A 19,805-nucleotide genomic window follows, 5' to 3' on the forward strand; every position below is an offset into this window, starting at 1 on the left:
ATGGCGACAGAACAGGTCCCCTACTCCTCAAAGTCAATTAAGGTAAGTCTTCCTCTCTTCAATTTCAATTATTATGATATTTATATCACTTCTATTTTAATTCACTGAGTTGCAAATGATATTCTTCAATTAGTACCTACATGATTTGTTTCTGTCTTGTTTTGAATTAAAGCTCACAATATAATTCCACTTAATTTTGCTATCTTGTTATCTTTCTTTTCTAGGATCAAAAAGACAAATCACAAGATGTTAAGCTTGCAACAAGCTTAACAACACTTTCGAGCCTTAAATTGACAAGTGAAAAGAAAAAGTTAATGGAAAATTCCATTTTTTCTACTTTGTTGAAAGTCAAAGATGGAAAAGAGAGTTCTGCAACTCTCATATCAAGTTTTTGCAAATTATATGAACATAAAAATCGAAGGTTTGTCTTAAACAATGAGACATCCTTCACTTTTTGTGTCCAAGAAGTAGCGGATGTCCTCGGTGTTGAAAATACCGGGACTGATTACGTTCCGTCTAATAGGTCAACACTTCCTCAATCTGTATATGAGCTTCTTCGGGATGCAAGAAATAAACTCAATACAGCACGTCTTAAGGATTATTTGAGAACGATACAGATTATTTTTGCTCTGTTCGTCATCAATAGCCATCGTTCTCAAATAATCCTTAAGACGTGCTGTATTGAGTTTATTTCTTGCATCCCGAAGAAGCTCATATACAGATTGGTATTTTCAACACCGAGGACATCCGCTACTTCTTGGACACAAAAAGTGAAGGAAGTCTCATTGTTTAAGACAAACCTTCGATTTTTATGTTCATATAATTTGCAAAAACTTGATATGAGAGTTGCAGAACTCTCTTTTCCATCTTTGACTTTCAACAAAGTAGAAAAAATGGAATTTTCCATTAACTTTTTCTTTTCACTTGTCAATTTAAGGCTCGAAAGTGTTGTTAAGCTTGTTGCAAGCTTAACATCTTGTGATTTGTCTTTTTGATCCTAGAAAAGAAAGATAACAAGATAGCAAAATTAAGTGGAATTATATTGTGAGCTTTAATTCAAAACAAGACAGAAACAAATCATGTAGGTACTAATTGAAGAATATCATTTGCAACTCAGTGAATTAAAATAGAAGTGATATAAATATCATAGTAATTGAAATTGAAAAGAGGAAGACTTACCTTAATTGACTTTGAGGAGTAGGGGACCTGTTCTGTCGCCATTATAGACTAGGGTTTTAGAGCAGAACGCAGTAAGCTGTGAAGCGTAAAAGAGAATTAAACGAAATGGGTTTGAATTTAGCTTACGTAAAATCTGTGAAGAAAGCGAAATGAGAGTGGATTAAGGTTGCACGATTCCAACTGTTTACTCTTTCGTTAGTTTTTTTTTTTCTTGTTTGGTGATGGTGGTGATAGCACTTCCGCTTGGATATGTGAAATGTGTGAAAAAGATTCTAACTATTTAATGGAACGTGAAGGATGCTACGGTTGATATACCTTGTATACTTGAAAGTGGTGGAAGTTGGAAGGATCACTTGAAATAATTATACTAAACACAGTTACCGTTGCAATTTGGAAGTTGAACAAATAAAAGATTTGAAATAAAATCTTTTATTTTAATTTTTCTTTAAAGAAAAACCTTTTTAACTTTTAGACATAAATTTATAATATTGTAAAAATCACTTTGTAAAGAGTTGTAATAAATTAGTCCATCATAATCAATAGTTAGTTAGTCCAGTGGTGATTGGTACTAGATTTGGTAGGGAGGACTACGGTTCGATCCCCCGTAAATTCGATTGGAAGGAGGCTGATCGGATTATACCGGTGGTGAAAAACCAAAAAAAGATAACATTCGACTTAAGCTTAGGTGAAGTTATGATGCTGATTCTACGCAATGGTTCCATATAGCCTCTGCCATGAGCTCTTTGGATGGGCACTTATTTCTGGCTGAGACTGCCTTGATCTTGAACTGACTTGAAGGGAAACTTATGCCACAAAAGTGCATGCCTGGTGCATTGCTGCAGACCACGTTGAGGGGGACAGTTCTCACTTGATGCATTATAGCAATAATTCATTCACAAAGTAGACTTCCTAAAGGTAACCAGAGGTTTGTTTTGTTCCTTAAAAAATTATTTTTGCCTAGAGCTGAGCCTCTAAGAATCCACAAGACAACTCTTTACTATTTTCATACTCTTTAAAAAGGTCTGCATTGATTTCTTCAAACTTGGCACGAGTGATAGATGAAGAAAAGTCTATTCCTTGAAAATTGAAATAAATTGTCTACCTCAATAGTGGTGACAAAAGCAAAAGAGAGCGTCCTTTTTGCCCTTTCGCATGAGGTGTTTCTAAGCTTAAAAATTGAAACATCCATACAACTGAAATACATTGGCATCACTCAGTATTAAAAGCAGGCTGAAGATAACTAAAGACTACACATGTCTAAGTGTATATTCCATATCTGATCCGAATTTTGAACTTCCCTTACCATACAAACTAAAAGCAGTTTGATAAAATACCGTTTGTTGATTAATAAAAGAACGAGAGATAAAGAGTTACTGTAAGTGATGTCTATCAAAAGAGTACATAAACCTCATTACACATAAGTATACCACTAGTTAATAACCTTGCAAATTGCAACCATACCAGCTCTTCAATAATTGCAAAAAACAAAGATATGGGTTCAATTCAATCGATTTCAAACTAAAGATACTAATTTATTGTAAAAAGATGAACTTAACCTCACATGAACTTCTCAAAATTGCTTAAATTGCTCAAATTTTACAAGCACTAACCTCTTTTCCAAGCTGTACCATATTATCTGCCAGCCTTCTAACCTCCTTAGCCTACATTCAAATTTTCAAGCATCATATAATAGAGTGACATAAAATACTAAAATTTGAAATTGACAAATCAAACGAAAATGCATACGATCGGTTTTTGTTTATACCTTGGCAACAGTAGTTTCGATACGCTCATGCTTCACCAACTGCGAGACCATGGTTCTGAATAACCGAAAATTCAGAATAGTTGGAAATGGACCTTCATTGAATCTTAACCAATTTTACCTTCATTTTTTCTTCCATTATCAGTAGGCAAAGTCAAATTTACTAGTGCTTCTATGAAGCCAATAAAAGAATAATGCTTATAATCAATATGACCAAATTTCTTGCAGTAAATGCACTTAGGACAATCTACACTTCACCTTTCTTAACCATCTCCACGACGTCTAAAACCAAAAGCAAAAGCATAATACCTGACTAATACCTGTCAGGCTGGTGGTATCTCAAGCTCAAAAAAGGATATGGCTCCGAACTAACTCATAATTCTTTTGAAGTCCAAAAAAGACATAAATTATGTAGACATTATCTAATTTCTTAATCATAAAACATCATAAAGGTGTTAAATATCAGTATATCACTAGACTATAAATTTTGTCTTTTTGTCTATTATAGCATTTCGTCTTCTTTTCAAATATTATAGCATGTTGTTAGTGATAATCAAACCAATAGAAAAGACTAAATGGATTATCCTATAAGATACTAATTAAGAATATTTGTCCACTTGCATATTTGTCTAAGAAACCTCTTTTTTTTTTAAAAAGGCAAAAAGATATTCATATTAAAACTTTAACTAGCATGAGAGATGCTAGTGTAACAAGTACAAAATGTTAGTACACCATGTTACAAAGCATGGGTATATAAAAGGGTTTAAGCATTCACTACGTCATAAAGACCAACTCAAAAAATAGTACAGGCCATAAAAAAACTGCTGCAAACCAACTGATAAACTAATACAGACCATAATTTCAACCCAGCAGAAAGCTCCTCTTTCCAAAACTAGATCACACCAAAGGTTATATTGTCAACAATCAAGATAAATCTGTTAAGACGGTAAAACTCTTCGGCTTCACTCATCAATAAACACCTCCAAAACTCAAGACAATTTCCTAGTTAACATCAATCCAATCGTGTAAGACGGTAAAACTCCATGTTTGAAATAAATAAATAGCTATAAAAGGTGAGTTCCTGGCGCACTAGTCATTCGAAAGAAAATAACATCAAAATAACATGTTTGAAATAAATAAATAGCTACACATATATAAGTTCCTGGCTCTAGTTCCCAGATCTAAAATCAAATGATATTTGTTCTTTGCCTATTTGAAAGAAAACTCACTTTTTCATTAAAATTTGATCTCACAATAGACATTATTATAATATGTTCCTCTCCATATTGAAAATTGTTTATTGAACGAACACTCATAGAGAAACCAGTATTAGAAACAAAAGTGTATTGCTTTATTTTGTCTTGATTTTCAAAAACTTGAGCATTATATGGTGATTATGTTCCAATACTAACTTTCCTTAGTATTCTCACAAACTCTGCAAAATAAATATTGAATACTCTAATCCTCATATATACTAATGAAGATTAAGAACAAGTGAGCAAGTACCACAATATGAGAAGTTAGCTAACCTAGTACAAAAACAGAAGTATCCGATGTGCAACATGAACTCATCTTGGAGGAGTTGAGTCTAATTGAGGCGAGTATACTTGGGAAAATAATGAAATTCCAGTGTGATGGATAAGGAATCCACTGTTTCAACACAATCATTCACAAGCTAATATTCAGAATAACAACATGATCATAGCTGAAATCAACCACACCAATTTGCGGCCACTACGCAATGATTAAATGTTCAGAGCTGGTATAAACTGAAAGCGAACTCTAAAATTCCGAAACAGTCTGCTGAAAAGATGAGAAGAATCATATAATTCTGGTGCCGCTGTCATTTGCAATCTTCAAAACTTGACAAGCAGCCAACACAGTACCCTGAACATCACTAGCTATTAACTAAAGGATAGCAGGAACACCGCTACTACGCCACCAAAATATGAATGCTCTGAACTATTGAAATCTGCAGGACATTGTCACCGACACTTATTAAAATCTGAATCAATTTCCTTTTCACTTCTGACCGGGTAAACGTTCCAGATCGGCGCCTCAAATTGACGAACACCCACGATACAGTAACCAAATTTCCGGATAAAACCTACATGATCCGTGACTTTCACCACCTTGCTGCACCGATTGATAATTACACGAAAACACCCTAACATACGAGGAATAGTTGTTTACTCAACTGGCCAATTTAAATAGTTTTAATAGTTGAGTTTCTTGAATGTTATTCCTATAACTCGGTATTACAGAGAAAATGAGACTATTAACAATAGATCCATACTTGTTAATCTCATTCCCTGGGGATTTAGGAATTATGAACACATCTTTAGACATAAATTGAATATAACAGCATCAAAAAAATGCGTTTGGCAGTGACCTTGATGTTGAGAGACTAAGAGATTCACTAATTAAACAATTTTGACAAATTCAGAGATTCACTACCAATTTTTTGTCGTAACAGTTTAACAATGCCTTGGCATACACGACAGTTTATTCAGCACAGACACAAACTAAAATCTTACCAAAATGCTCTTTACTCATAGAAACTAACACCAACCATCTTTTATGCAATAAAGCCATTGTAACATGACATGGTCATTAAAACAGTAGCAATGGCATAAGATATGCCAATACAAAACAAAAATAGAGTCAGCCATAAAGTCATTGAAGCAAGCCAAACTACAGAATAAACAAAACTCAACTTCTAGAGGCAGACACCACCTAGACTAAAACCAGCAAAACAGTATCACGTTAATTCAGCAAAAACAATGCCTTTATCTTTAGTTTTAACCAGCTCAACAATAATAGCAATTCCAAGATATGCTGACAATAATAGCGGATAAATGTGTGTACCTGCCGTGCAACATCTATTGGTACAAGAGCTCACTTTAATTCTTTAGGATCCCTTGGAAGTGAACCAAATTATGCTGATTATCCTAGAAAATACTCACCTTTCGCCGTTATCGATCCTAGCGGTGAACCACTCCAAATGCCAAGCTTTCCCACTGTAACACCAAAATCATCCCTAGCTATTGACAAGTACACAGCTGCACAAAAACCACTATGCGAGCCTGCGCATGACAGCTATGCTTCAAAGCAAAACTGCTCTAGTTAGCTTAAACCACCAGTACCACACGCGATTAAAATTGCTGCGAAATACTGTCTGGCTGCGCTACCACGGCGAGCGTCAACTACCGATTTTCTGATCCAGTTACAACCACAATCAAAACAGCCTGATCCACTATCCGGCCAAATTAAAGCACCCACAGATCCCATCAACTGCAAATGATCAAATGTTTAGGCTTATCTGATGACTCTACCAATATCCACACCAAACAAACGGGTTCCATCATATAGCTGAATCAACACTATGACAATCCAAATTCTAGAACAAAATGAAATTTGAAAACATTATTGTGACTGATAGTCCACCAGTACCAATACCAGGTACACATAATTGTCCGCCAACGCATTGTTTCGTATCAAGACCGATAGCCCACTAGTACCAATACCAGGTACACATATTTATCCGTCAACGCATAGTTTCGAATCGAGACCGATAGCCCACCAGTACCAGTACCAGGTACACACATTTATCCGCCAAACGCATAGTTTCGAATCAACGTCGATAACCCACCAGTACCAATACCGGGCACACACATTTATCCGCCAACGCATATTTTCGAATCAAGACCAATAGCCCACCAGTACCAATACCAGGTACACACATTTATCCGCCAACGCATAGTTTCGAATCAAGACCGATAGCCCACCAATACCAATACCAGGTACACACAATTATCCGCCAACGCATAGTTTCAAATCAAAGACTGATAGCACACCAATACCAATACTAGGTACACACACATATATGCCTTTTCACCCATTTCTTTTCTCATTCCATTCAGCTTTTCATCATCTTCTTTAATAAATTCCTGAATCAAAACATGCCTGAAACCACATAAAACCAAGTATGATTAGAAGTTTCACCAAATCAGAAACAACAGAGGATAATTGTAGATTAAAAGGAACCTGAAGCCATTGTAACCTATTCACAAATTAAACTTCCCTCTTTCAAACCGTTAATCTGATATCAGTCTCAAAGGAAGGATTACATGGTATATCACTTATTCTCACTCTACGAGGCTGGAAATCCGAGATAAGAACAAGGTGGGTGAAAATCAACAGAGAGAAAATGAGGTTGCTTCTTAAAGAATTCATACTCCATTGTTAAAAATACAGTTATTGACCTATTCTTGGTTGTCTATGCTTTCTTTCTTCTATTGATCCCCTATGACATTTCCAAACAGGGCTCGACACCAGTAAGTCCCTTAGATGACAAAAAGTGACAGAATTATAGGTTCAATAGGCCAAATATATAAAAAGAGAACCATGTTTAACAGAAACATACTCTTTCTTTGCCGTCGATCATGACAACTTTGAACGGATGCCAATCTGGGTCTTTTAGTAACTTTTCCCACAATGAACATAGTTTTGTAGCTTTGTCTTCGGCTTCCTCCTCATTATATCTTTGCTTCATAGCTTCAAGGAATGAAGGAATGGCTCAATGTCAACTTTTTTCTTTCACTTTCATTATGTGCTTCACGTTTTTCCAGAGCAATTCTCCGCAATTAAAGCTCACTTTTATGAGATTCCAGTTGCGATTTAAGCTTTTCGTGATCATTAATAATCCTTTGGAAGTGATCCTTAGCACTTGCTTGTACTTTCTTCATCTCTAAAAATTTTAAAACAAAGTTCAAGCATAATATTCATCCGAAATCAATTAAACTATGCCATATTTTAGGGTGCAATCATTGCAATGATTCTAGCAATATTTGGCACCACCACAGTGGCCGTTGTATGTGTAACCAAAGCACCAGTCGCAAAACAGAAACATGAAAACTAAACACCCACAACCACAACATATACTATCTACCTTCATTATAAGATTGAATGAGTAAATTTATTTGTCATGGCAGAATTCATTTTCGCCGAAGTCTCGGTGCATCTTGCTTCAATCTCAGTTAAGTGCTTGTTTTTCACTTGAATAATGTTGGTCAAATTGGACACGATTTTATCTTGCCTCCGAGTTTATCTCCATGATGTTCTAACGCATACAATTTTTCAAATGCAAGTGCATTATCTAAGTCAGGCCAGTTTTTATTGAATTCCACAAGAGCAGTTCCAGAGTGACCTTTGTAGTTCCATAAAGGATTTACTCAACCTGGATTGAAACCCCTACTTCTATACTCATCTCTAATCTTGGAACCACTTGCACCAACTTTGCGCCCTTCAATTTTGCTAGTTGGAATATTAACTATTATTCCCATCCAAGGCCACACAAACTGCTCATCAGAATCAATAGGAGTGTCACTTTTATCATCATCAACTGGTTCCTTTGGAGCATCTACATCTACATTCATAAGATCCTTTTCTAAATACTTCACTAAAGCCAAATGAGTTGCCTTTTCTCTTGGATTTTGCTTTTGTGAAATACTCTGACCCACCCCAGAAGCATGTTGCAGAAGCTCCTTCAATAAATAATCTTGTTTTCTTTTCTTCGGACAGTATGGATAGGTGAACCTCTAGTCCGAGGTTTTCACACTCTAACTTCCATTTTTTGTTCTTCATAACATTTCTCTTCGTACTCAGTAGTTTCGAATCAAGACCAATAGCCCACCTATAATAGGTACACACATTTATCCGCCAAAGCATAGTTTCAAATCGAGACTGATAACCCACCAATACCAAGTACACACATTTATCCACCAACGCATAGTTTCGAACAAGACCGATAGCCCACAAATATCAATACAAGGTACACATTTATCCACCAACGCATACTTTAGAATCAAGACCGATAGCCCACCAATACCACTACTGGGTACACACTTATCCGCCAACGCACAGTTTCTAATCAAGACCGATAGCCCACCAATACCAATACTAGGTACACACTTATCCGCCTACGCATAGTTTCAAATCAAGACCGATAGCCCACCAATACCAATACTAGGTACACAAATTAATCCACCAACGCATAGTTTCGAATCAAGACCGATAGCCCACCAATACCATTACCAGGTACGCACATTTATCCGCTAACCCATTTGAATCAAGACCGATAGCCCACCGATACCAATACTAGGTACACACATTTATCCGCCAACGCATAGTTTCGAATCAAGACCGATAGCCCACTAATACCAATACTAGGTATACACATTTATCCGCCAAAGCATAGTTTCGAATCAAGACCAATAGCCCACCAATACCATTTATTGGATACCATGTACTATAATTTTGGTACTTATTTTTTTTATTATTCAATTTTGAGTGACATTTATGGTTTTTTCATATATCAATCTAATATATGTATTTTATATAGCTATGTTCTAATAGAATATTGTTCTGCAAATACATGCCACCAATGTCCAAGTTATGGATTACTCTCCACCACCATTAACTGTTTCCCTCGTCTCCTCTCAAATCTGATCTTCCACTCCCATTTAATCAAGAGGACTTCCTTAAAAACCCTCAAAAAAATTTATTCTGAAGCCTCAATTGAGTCACTGGTCTATAGGAATGCAAATCCTAATGCTCCTTGTATAAGTAATCTTGTTTTCTTTTCTTCGGATAGTATGCATAGGTGAACTTCTCGTCCAAGGTTTTCACATTCTGACTTCTATTTTTTTGTTCTTCATAACATTTCTCTTCGTACTCAGTAGTTTCAAATCAAGACCAATAGCCCGCCTATACCAGGTACATACATTTATCCGCAAAGGCATAGTTTCAAATCGAGATCGATAGCCCACCAATACCAATAGCAGCCAGGTACACACATTTATCCACCAACACATAGTTTCGAACAAGACCAATAGCCCACAAATACCAATACTAGGTACACATTTATCCGCCAACGCATACTTTAGAATCAAGACCGATAGCCCACCAATACCACTACTGGGTACACACATTTATCCGCCAACGCATACTTTCGAATCAAGACCGATAGCCCACCAATACCACTACTGGGTACACACATTTATCCGCCAATTCAAAGTTTCGAATCAAGACCGACAGCCCACCAATACCAATACTAGGTACACAAATTTATCCGCCAACGCATAGTTTCGAATCAAGACCGATAGCCCACCAATAACAATACTAGGTACACACATTAATCCGCCTACGCATAGTTTCTAATCAAGACCGATAGCCCACCAATATCATTACCAGGTATACACATTTATCCGCCAACGCATAGTTTCTAATCAAGACCGATAGCCCACTAATACCAATACTAGGTACACACATTTATCCGCCAACGAATAGTTTCGAATCAAGACCGATAGCCCGCTAATACCAATAATAGGTATACACATTTATCCGCCAACTCATAGTTTCGAATCAAGACCGATAGCCCACCAAGAGGGCTTTCTTAAAACCCTTGAAAAAAAATTCTCAAGCCTCACTTGAGTCAATTGTCTGTAGGAATTTAAATCATATCCCACTTCACTGAGTTGATTTTCCTCCCAGTCCAAAAGAACTGTTTGAACATAGATTCAAAGTCGGTATACATATGCAAACTAATGTTTTCTACTTATTATAAAACCCCAAAAATTTAGGTTAAAAAAACTACAGAAAATTGAACTAAATGTAACTGAGTGCAAAAAACCGACAACAAATCTAAAAAAAAAAAACAAAGTTGATAAAAATCAAGAATTCGTAAAGAATATGAAAAGTTTCAGGGCTCATATCAAGTGTAAATTTTGAAAGATCTATCACAGTAGGAAAAAAACCCAATTCAATTGGAAGGGACGGAAATACGAAGAGGAGAAAGAAGAAGAAGGCAGAATCTGTGATACCAAAGCCAAACCCCTTCGATGAAAAGGGATGGCGGCACCTTCAAATTCTGGCCTATATTTGTTTTTCTTTTCTTTTTTTTTTGATTTTGGGATGCAATTGGGTATTTCCTACTAAAGTCATCTCTCATTATAATCATTGCCCCTCTTTCAATTTTACCTTCAACAGAATCTAACCAACGATTATATAGAATAGAGCAAAATGAAATGTTAAAACATTATTGTGAAACAGTCGGTCAACAGTTAATCCATCCTGCAAAGATAGCTCCAACCATACAGCAAAACATCAAATATTATTGTGAAACAACCATTCAGCAGTTAAAATATTATTTTTGAAACACATCGAAAATTGATTTTGGGTGCGTTTGAAGATGCATCTCCGGAGGACATTTTCGAATTTTCAAAAATTTATTCCACCCGTATAAGGGTGTATTAAACTTTTCTCTTATTTGAAACACATATAGGAATAAAGTTGTATAAAAACCTTTACAACATTCCTTTCTTGCGCTTCCATGTGTTCAACAAAAATTGTACTCCTTCCTTCAAAGTTGTTGTTTTTCCAGTTTTGTAGTTTCATAATTCAGAGACTACATATCGCCCACTAGGATTATATTTATTAATCTCAGTTAAAGTTGCCACCACTGCATTATATGCCTTTTCACCCACTTCTTTTCTCAGTCAATTCAACTTCGCTTACACTTATATGCCGAATCTTTTAACTCAATCAATCTCTATTTCCATAATCACACAATTTAACCAATTTCTAGGACCAATGCTTAACCTGCAACCTTTATCGCTATTGATAAATATTTGAAGCACTTCTTTCATCAAATTAAAAGAATAAATATGGTGACAATGAAGTAAACAAAATTTTAAAAAGGCAACAAAGTCATTTATTAATAACTAAAATATATCCCTGGCATAAGATATGCCAATACAAAACAAAAATAGAGTCAGCCATAAAGGCATTGAAGCAATCCAAACTACAGAATAAAAAAAACTCAACTTCTAGAGGCAGACACCACCTAGACTAAAACCAGCAAAACAGTATCACATTAATTCAGCAAAACCTCTTAATTGGTGATCGGCATAATGTGCCAAAACTGATATTCCCAATACCAACACAACTAACACAATTTTCTTAATGTTCTTGACCATCCAAGCCTTTGATTGGAAAGTGGAAATAAACAATGTCTTTATCTTTAGTTTTAACCAGCTCAACAATAATAGCAGTTCCAAAATATGCTGACAATAATAGCGGATAAATGTGTGTACCTGTCGTGCAACATCTTTTGGTACAAGAGCTCACTTTAATTCTTTAGGATCCCTTGGAAGTGAACCAAATTATGCTGACTATCCTAGAAAATACTCGCCGTTCGCCGTTATCGATCCTAGTGGTGAACCACTCCAAATGCCAAGCTTTCCCACCGTAATACCAAAATCATCCCAAGCTATTGACAAGTACACAGCTGCACAAAAACCACTAAGCGATAAAAATTGCTGCAAAATGTTGTCTGACTGCGCCAACACGGCGAGTGTCAACTACCGATTTTCTGATCCAGTTACAACCACAATCAAAACAGCCTGATCCACTATCCGGCCAAATTAAAGCACCCACAGATCCCATCAACTGCAAAAGATCAAATGTTTAGGCTTATCTGATGACCCTACCAATATCCACAACAAATAAACTGGTTCCGTCATATAGCTTAATCAACACTATGACAATTCAAATTCTAGAACAAAATGAAATTTGAAAACATTATTGTGACTGATAGTCCACCAGTACCAATACCAGGTACACATAATTGTCCCCCGACGCATTGTTTCGTATCAAGACCGATAGCCCACTAGTACCAATACCAGGTACACACATTTATCCGTCAATACATAGTTTCGAATCGAGACCGATAGCCCACCAGTACCATTACCAGGTACACGTGTTTATCCGCCAAACTCATAGTTTCCAATCAACATCGATAACCCACCAGTACCAATACCGGGCACACACATCTATCCGCCAACGCATATTTTCGAATCAAGACCAATAGCCCACCAGTACCAATACTAGGTAGACACATTTATCCGCCAACGCATAGTTTCGAATCAAGACCGATAGCCCACCAATACCAATATAAGGTACATACTTTTATCCGCCAACACATTGTTTCGAATCAAGACCGATAGCCCACCAATACCAATACTAGTTACACACATTTCTCCGCAAACACATACTTTTGAACCAAGATCGATAGTCCACCAATACAAATACCAGGTACACACATTTATCCCCCAACACATAATTTTGAATCAAGACCGATAGCCCACCAATACCAATACCAGGTACACACTTTCATCCGCCAACACATAGTTTCGAATAAAGACTGATAGCCCACTAATACCAATACCAATACCAGGTACACACATTTATCCGCCAACGCATAGTTTCGAATCAAGACAGATAGCCCACAAATACCATTACCCGGTAGACACATTTAACCGCCAACGCGTAGTTTTGAATCAAGACCGATAACCCACTGATACCAATACCAGGTACACACTTTTATCCGCCAACGCATAGTTTTGAAACATGACCAATAGCCCACCAATACCAATACCAGGTACAAACATTTATCCGCCAACACATAGTTTCTAATCAAGACCGATAGCCCACCAATACCAATACCAGGTACATACTTTATCTGCCAACACATAGTTTCAAATCAAGACCGATAGCCCACCATTACCAATACCACTACCAGGTACACAAATTTATCCGCCAACGCATGATTTAACTCAAGACCAATAGCCCACCGATATCAATACCAGGTACACAGATTTATCTGCCAACGCATTATATTCAAGCCCGATAGCCCACCAATACCAATCCTAGGTACACACATTTATCCGCCAACGCATAGCTTTGAATCAAGACCGATAGCCCACCAATACCAATACTAGGTACACACATTTATCCGCCAACACATAGTTTCGAATCAAGACCGATAGCCCACCAATACCAATACTAGGTACACAAATTTATCCGCAAACGCATAGTTTCGAACAAGACCGATAGCTCATAAATACAAATACTAGGTACACACATTTACCCACCAACGCATTCTAATCAGGACCGATAGCCCACCAATACCAATACCAATACCAGGTACATACTTTATCTGCCAACACATAGTTTTAAATCAAGACCGATAGCCTACCATTACCAATACCAATACCAGGTACACAAATTTATCCGCCAACGCATGATTTAACTCAAGACTAATAGCCCACCGATATCAATACCAGGTACACAGATTTATCCGCCAACGCATTCTAATCAAGACTGATAGCCCACCAATACCAATCCTAGGTACACACATTTATCCGCCAACTCATAGCTTTGAATCAAGACCGATAGCCCACCAATACCAATACTAGGTACACACATTTATCCGCCAACACATAGTTTCAAATCAAGACCGATAGCCCACCAATACCAATACTAGGTACACAAATTTATCCGCAAACACATAGTTTCGAACAAGACCGATAGCCCATAAATACCAATACTAGGCACACACATTTACCCATCAACGCATTCTAATCAAGACCGATAGCCCACCAATACCAATCCTAGGTACACACATTTATCCGCCAACGCATAGCTTAGAATCAAGACCGATAGCCCACCAATACCAATACTAGGTACACACATTTATCCGCCAACACATAGTTTCGAATCAAAACCGATAGCCCACCAATACCAATACTAGGTACACAAATTTATCCGCAAACGCATAGTTTCGAACAAGACCGGTAGCCCATAAATACCAATACTAGGTACACACATTTACCCACCAACGCATTCTAATCAAGACCGATAGCCCACCAATACCAATCCTAGGTACACACATTTATCCGCCAACGCATAGCTTTGAATCAAGACCGATAGCCCGCCAATATCAATACTAGGTACACACATTTATCCGCCAACACATAGTTTCGAATCAAGACCGATAGCCCACAAATACCAATATTAGGTAGACACATTTATCCGCCAACGCATTTGAATCAAGACCGATAGCCCTCCAATGCCAATACTAGGTACACAAATTTATCCGTCAACACAGTTTCGAATCAAGACCGATAGCCCACCAATACCAATACTAGGTACACAGATTTATCCGCTAACGCATAGTTTCGAATCAAGACCGATAGCCCATCCATACCAATACTAGGTACATACATTTATCCGCCAACGCATAGTTTCGAACAAGACCGATAGCCCATAAATACCAATACTAGGTACACACATTTATCCGCCAACACATAGTTTCAAATCAAGACCGATAGCCCACCAATACCATTGTACACACATTTATTGGATACCATGTACTATAGTTTTGGTACTTCATTTTTTTTATTATTCAATTTTGTAGTAGAAGAGAAAACAATTGTATGTGAAGTCCGAATGTAGTCCGAATGTAATAAAATCCATGTGACTCATAGCATGTACCAATTATTTGCTTCATAATTCAGTCTTATATAAAAAAGAATCAGGATTGAAAATTATGTGTCAATTTAGACTTCGAGTTAAACAACTAACAGGTTAAATTGAATGTACTATTAAAAACTAAAAGAACAACGTCTACACACAAAGATGGAAGAGGAGTGACTTGACCAATGTCACTTTTGTTTTTTTATCTGTCTCCAACTATAATGTGATGTGTGGGTTTAGGTTTAGATTTTTTTATTTATTATAAGAGAGCCAAATTAAGATAAACATGTTCAAAAGCTTCAAAGTATAAAACCCAATGGCTAGCAAACAAGAGCCGAGATAATAAGATGGTAGAACTACCAACGTGAGTCATTCTTGTCGATGATGAAGCATTTGAAGCCCTAAAGTTCAAGTATCATGTATACACAACATCAGATACCATATTGTATTTAGAGATTCACAATTCATATTATCTTCCATTATCAGTAGACAAAGTCAAATAGAATGGATTTGGCAGTGACCTAGACACGGGGTGACGCATAAGCATAAGCTTCATGCACCGATAGACCAATAGATTCACTAATTAAACAATTTTGACAAATTCAGAGATTCACTACCAAATTTTTGTCTTAATAGTATAACAATGCCTTGGCATGAAGTCTAAAAGATGACTTATGCATCCCCATACACGACTTAATTTGATCGATATAGTTAAAGACGGTTTTATTCAACACACTAAAATCTTGACAAAATACTCTTACTCATAGAAAGTAAGATGTTACTTCTTTTTGATATGGTGGGTTGTTTTTGGAGCCTCACTTCTTCATTCGAAGAGAATAAGAAAGAAACATGATAATTAACAGGCTAATAATATATTGTCATACAAGTTTAACAGCAAAATACGTGTCATCCACGCTAGAGATAATACAAAGACTGTCACTATAACAGCAAAAGCAGTTGAGTCTTGAAAATTACCATTTGTCTAGTGAAATAGTGAAACTAACTAGTTTAACATAACCATAGATCACTTAAACATAGATAACCTTAAGTTCACATCTCTATTAAATATGGATGTGCAAACCAGCTGCCATGCATAAGTTATAATATTCAGGCCATCAACATTAACCATCCTTTCTGCAAATTTGAATATACATGTTTGTATCATAATTTGGCTAACATATCTAAACTTGTCTAAAAATCATTGACTTTTCTTAAAGAGAGACTATTCATCTTCACAAAATATCCCACCAAATTTGAATTTTTGAGGTCAAGGCTGGATATTGTACCAGCAACACACACAACAGCAAGTACGAGAAAGGTAATCTTAAAACAATCTAGACCAGCACATGAAACACTTGAAGCAATGAGACCAAAAGCTTGTTGCTTTGCATGCTCACTGTCATATATACGTTCAGTTCGAAGTGCTGAGAAAAGTAATGCACCAATTGGATTACCTAATGACATGAATTGAAAAATAATCCAAAATGCTTCAAACCAAAAGCTCTGAAACTGTTGGAATTATTGAACATTGTACACCGTAGCAAATGCTGAGAAATCTCACTGCTGGATAAAGTTGTTGACATAAAAAACAGTCCCTAAATTGTATCAAAAGATATAAATGTTGTTGACATCAATATTAAAAAAGTATGTTTCAAAACCAGTCCCTATATAAAGTGTGTTAAAAAAACAACAAAACTATGATATATGTAATTGAATCAGAGTTTTGTGGTTGATCAATGAAGAAAATTTATATTAGTTGCACTTCCAAGTCATATGCAATAAGCAGGAACACATAAAATGATAACAGAAAACATGTTTTCAAACCAAACAGGCCCTTGCCGGTATCTCTTTTGTTTATTACCATAATGTAAGAAAAAGAGGTATAAGTAAGATCCAAGGTAAATAAATTTCTATCACAGTGAAAAGCAAAAGGCCCAAAACTTTGCTTCTAGGTAGATCCATAGTGTCGAGACTTTAGAAGTATGAACCAATACAAGTATACAATTTATCGATGAAAACCTAACAAACTACACAAAAACAACAATCAAAGCCTTAATAGTTTAACTTAGTTTTCTATTGTACGAAATGGCTATAAATAAAAAACAATATATCATATAATTGCAAACCTACCCTGACTTGTTGCAGGAGATGTTGAATTTTGGGCAGGACCAGTAACCTTATTTCGGTTGCTTCCAGTCCCCATAGTCACACCATGAAATTTGCCTGTGTACAATAGAAAATTTCATACCGCCGCAACCGTGTGATAAAATTTGAAGCCACACCATAAAGAACATTGCAGGCAAAATTGAACAAAGGAGGAAAACGAAGTTTAGACAAAATTGAACAAATGCGTTAAATGAACCTGTTGCTCGATGAGCTTGGTGAAGAAGCGTTCGGATTCAACCGCACCTGAAGGACCAAAAATTTAATAGAGCAGCATAACCTATATCATGGAGTTGGAAATATGTAATATTGACACTTAATGCATACAAGAACAATCAGTTCCTATGTAATAATACACTTAATGCATACAAGAACAAAAATCAATTGACAATTGAAACTGCAAAATTTAAGAACTTGGTTTCAAAGTGTTACCAATGCCAATCACAAACTGATGTACTAATGACAGTAACATTAGCACCAAAAGCTTTGGCAAATTTCACAGCAAAAGACCTTATAGCTTACTTACTTGATGGAACAGGCAACAAAACATGGTTACCAAATAGAGACTCAATTCAAACAATGGTTACAGTTAATTTAAACCTTATCACAAAAAAACTCTTATAATGTTACCGAAATCATGTCGTGATGAAGTTGTCCAACTATGGGGTGTTGTTGATGCTGACTAAGAAACGGTGAATGATACGACTGCGTACCCAAGACTGTAGCAACACAGCATTTCACACTTGAGTTGACTTTATAACCTGCACAGAAATTAACAAAAGACGTCAACCCAAACACTGAACAGAAAAGCCTCGCGAAACCGACAAAACCAGAGTCATGGAAATGGCGCCTGCTGCAACTTCAGCTATGCCAGCTATGAGGACTATGGAAGAGGTGATTTCGGCGCCAGAGAGGCCGACAACAAGGGTGAAGTGGACGGAGAATCTGTCGGAGACATATGGGAAACTCTTTGACACTAAAATCCGTCGGAGACATGTGGATGATCCTCATTTGTCTATGATGTAGGAAGTAATTAGTTTATGGAAAGTATATAGAAAGTATATAGAGCGATTATATAAGTGTCTCATGAATTTGTATTAGAAGTAAACTTTGAATTTAATCTAAAGAAAGACTATATAAGTGATGTACTGGGATTTGGTTTATGATGTATAAGTATATGGCATATAGAAGTAAACATATGAAGTTAACATAGAGAGTAATATAGAAAGATTATATTAGTATAACATGTACTGGAATTTTATATTAGAAGTATCCTTAAATTTGTTTGAATTATAGAGTGAACACAGTGGTTGCACTAAAATGAAGTAGTTAGAATTGTACAGCAGATTTCATAAGTAGTTTGCCATTTGAAATGGTTGTATCTCATGTTAGATTGAATTCCTCTATAGTTTGTGCAAGTATGCTGAGAAGACAAACCTTTTTCATTAATTGTCGAAGGGCATGAGCCGACATTCCAACATAAGGGATGCATTCCTTGTCCCAAAAGACAAACTTAACAGTCTGGGAATCGTGTTCCACCTCAATCTCAATTTTGTACCTAAAATTAACACGATATTGAGCATCAATTTGAATAAAAATCAGCAGAATAATCTACAAATCTACTATTTCCATATATCTAATTATGAGTGGTACATAAGGAAAATACACTACATCTAAAACAGATGATCTTTTCCTGAGGAAGTTTTCAACAATTCTAACAGATCAAAGGGAAGATGATATAGGAGGGAAAAAATTTCATATTATTCCAGAATATATTATAACAGCATTTAGGAGGAAAAAAAATCATCATAAATATGAACAACAATCCCCAAATTCCAGCCGCTGAAATTGTTATTCTATTCTGATAAAATAAATCAGAGTGATAGCTGAACTCCATTAATCAAACAATCATTACTCTAACAAAATAGTATACATCATGCATTCATTAATCAAACAATTAAAGGTAAGAAACATTGATTAAATTTAAACCAACCAAAAGAAGAGCATGATACAGAACCACCAACAGTTAACCTCAACAATATCACCCCTTTAGATTTTTCAACCAAAAACAAAAATCAGAATATAATTTCAGAATATATAAACCAAAAACAAATATAAGAATATATTTCAACCAATAACAATGCTTACTTAGTGATAGGAGTAGAGTTATTATCAGAACAGTTGCACCGAAATGGGTTACCTGGAGATTGATTGGTTTTGTTACAAGTTGGACACAACTCATAAAACCACCCGAAAGGATTGGCCCTGAACCTCATTGTCTTACCAACAATATTGCAGAAGGTTTCCTACATAGTAAATAACA

The 19,805-nt window shown here is 36.1% G+C and overlaps 1 long non-coding RNA gene across 1 annotated transcript; it reads right to left on the bottom strand.

The window, feature by feature from the left end:
• Window positions 1–760: 760 nt before the first annotated feature.
• On the bottom strand, window positions 761–19,701 carry LOC131662038 (uncharacterized). Its single transcript, XR_009301370.1, has 8 exons — window positions 19,683–19,701; window positions 18,920–19,040; window positions 17,682–18,497; window positions 17,450–17,542; window positions 7,368–16,914; window positions 5,810–6,907; window positions 2,945–5,108; window positions 761–2,840 (listed from the first exon to the last, which is right to left on the bottom strand). It is a non-coding gene; the product is annotated as an uncharacterized LOC131662038 (long non-coding RNA).
• Window positions 19,702–19,805: the final 104 nt, after the last annotated feature.

Source organism: Vicia villosa, linkage group LG3, assembly GCF_029867415.1.
Source record: "Vicia villosa cultivar HV-30 ecotype Madison, WI linkage group LG3, Vvil1.0, whole genome shotgun sequence".
NCBI lineage: Eukaryota > Viridiplantae > Streptophyta > Magnoliopsida > Fabales > Fabaceae > Vicia > Vicia villosa.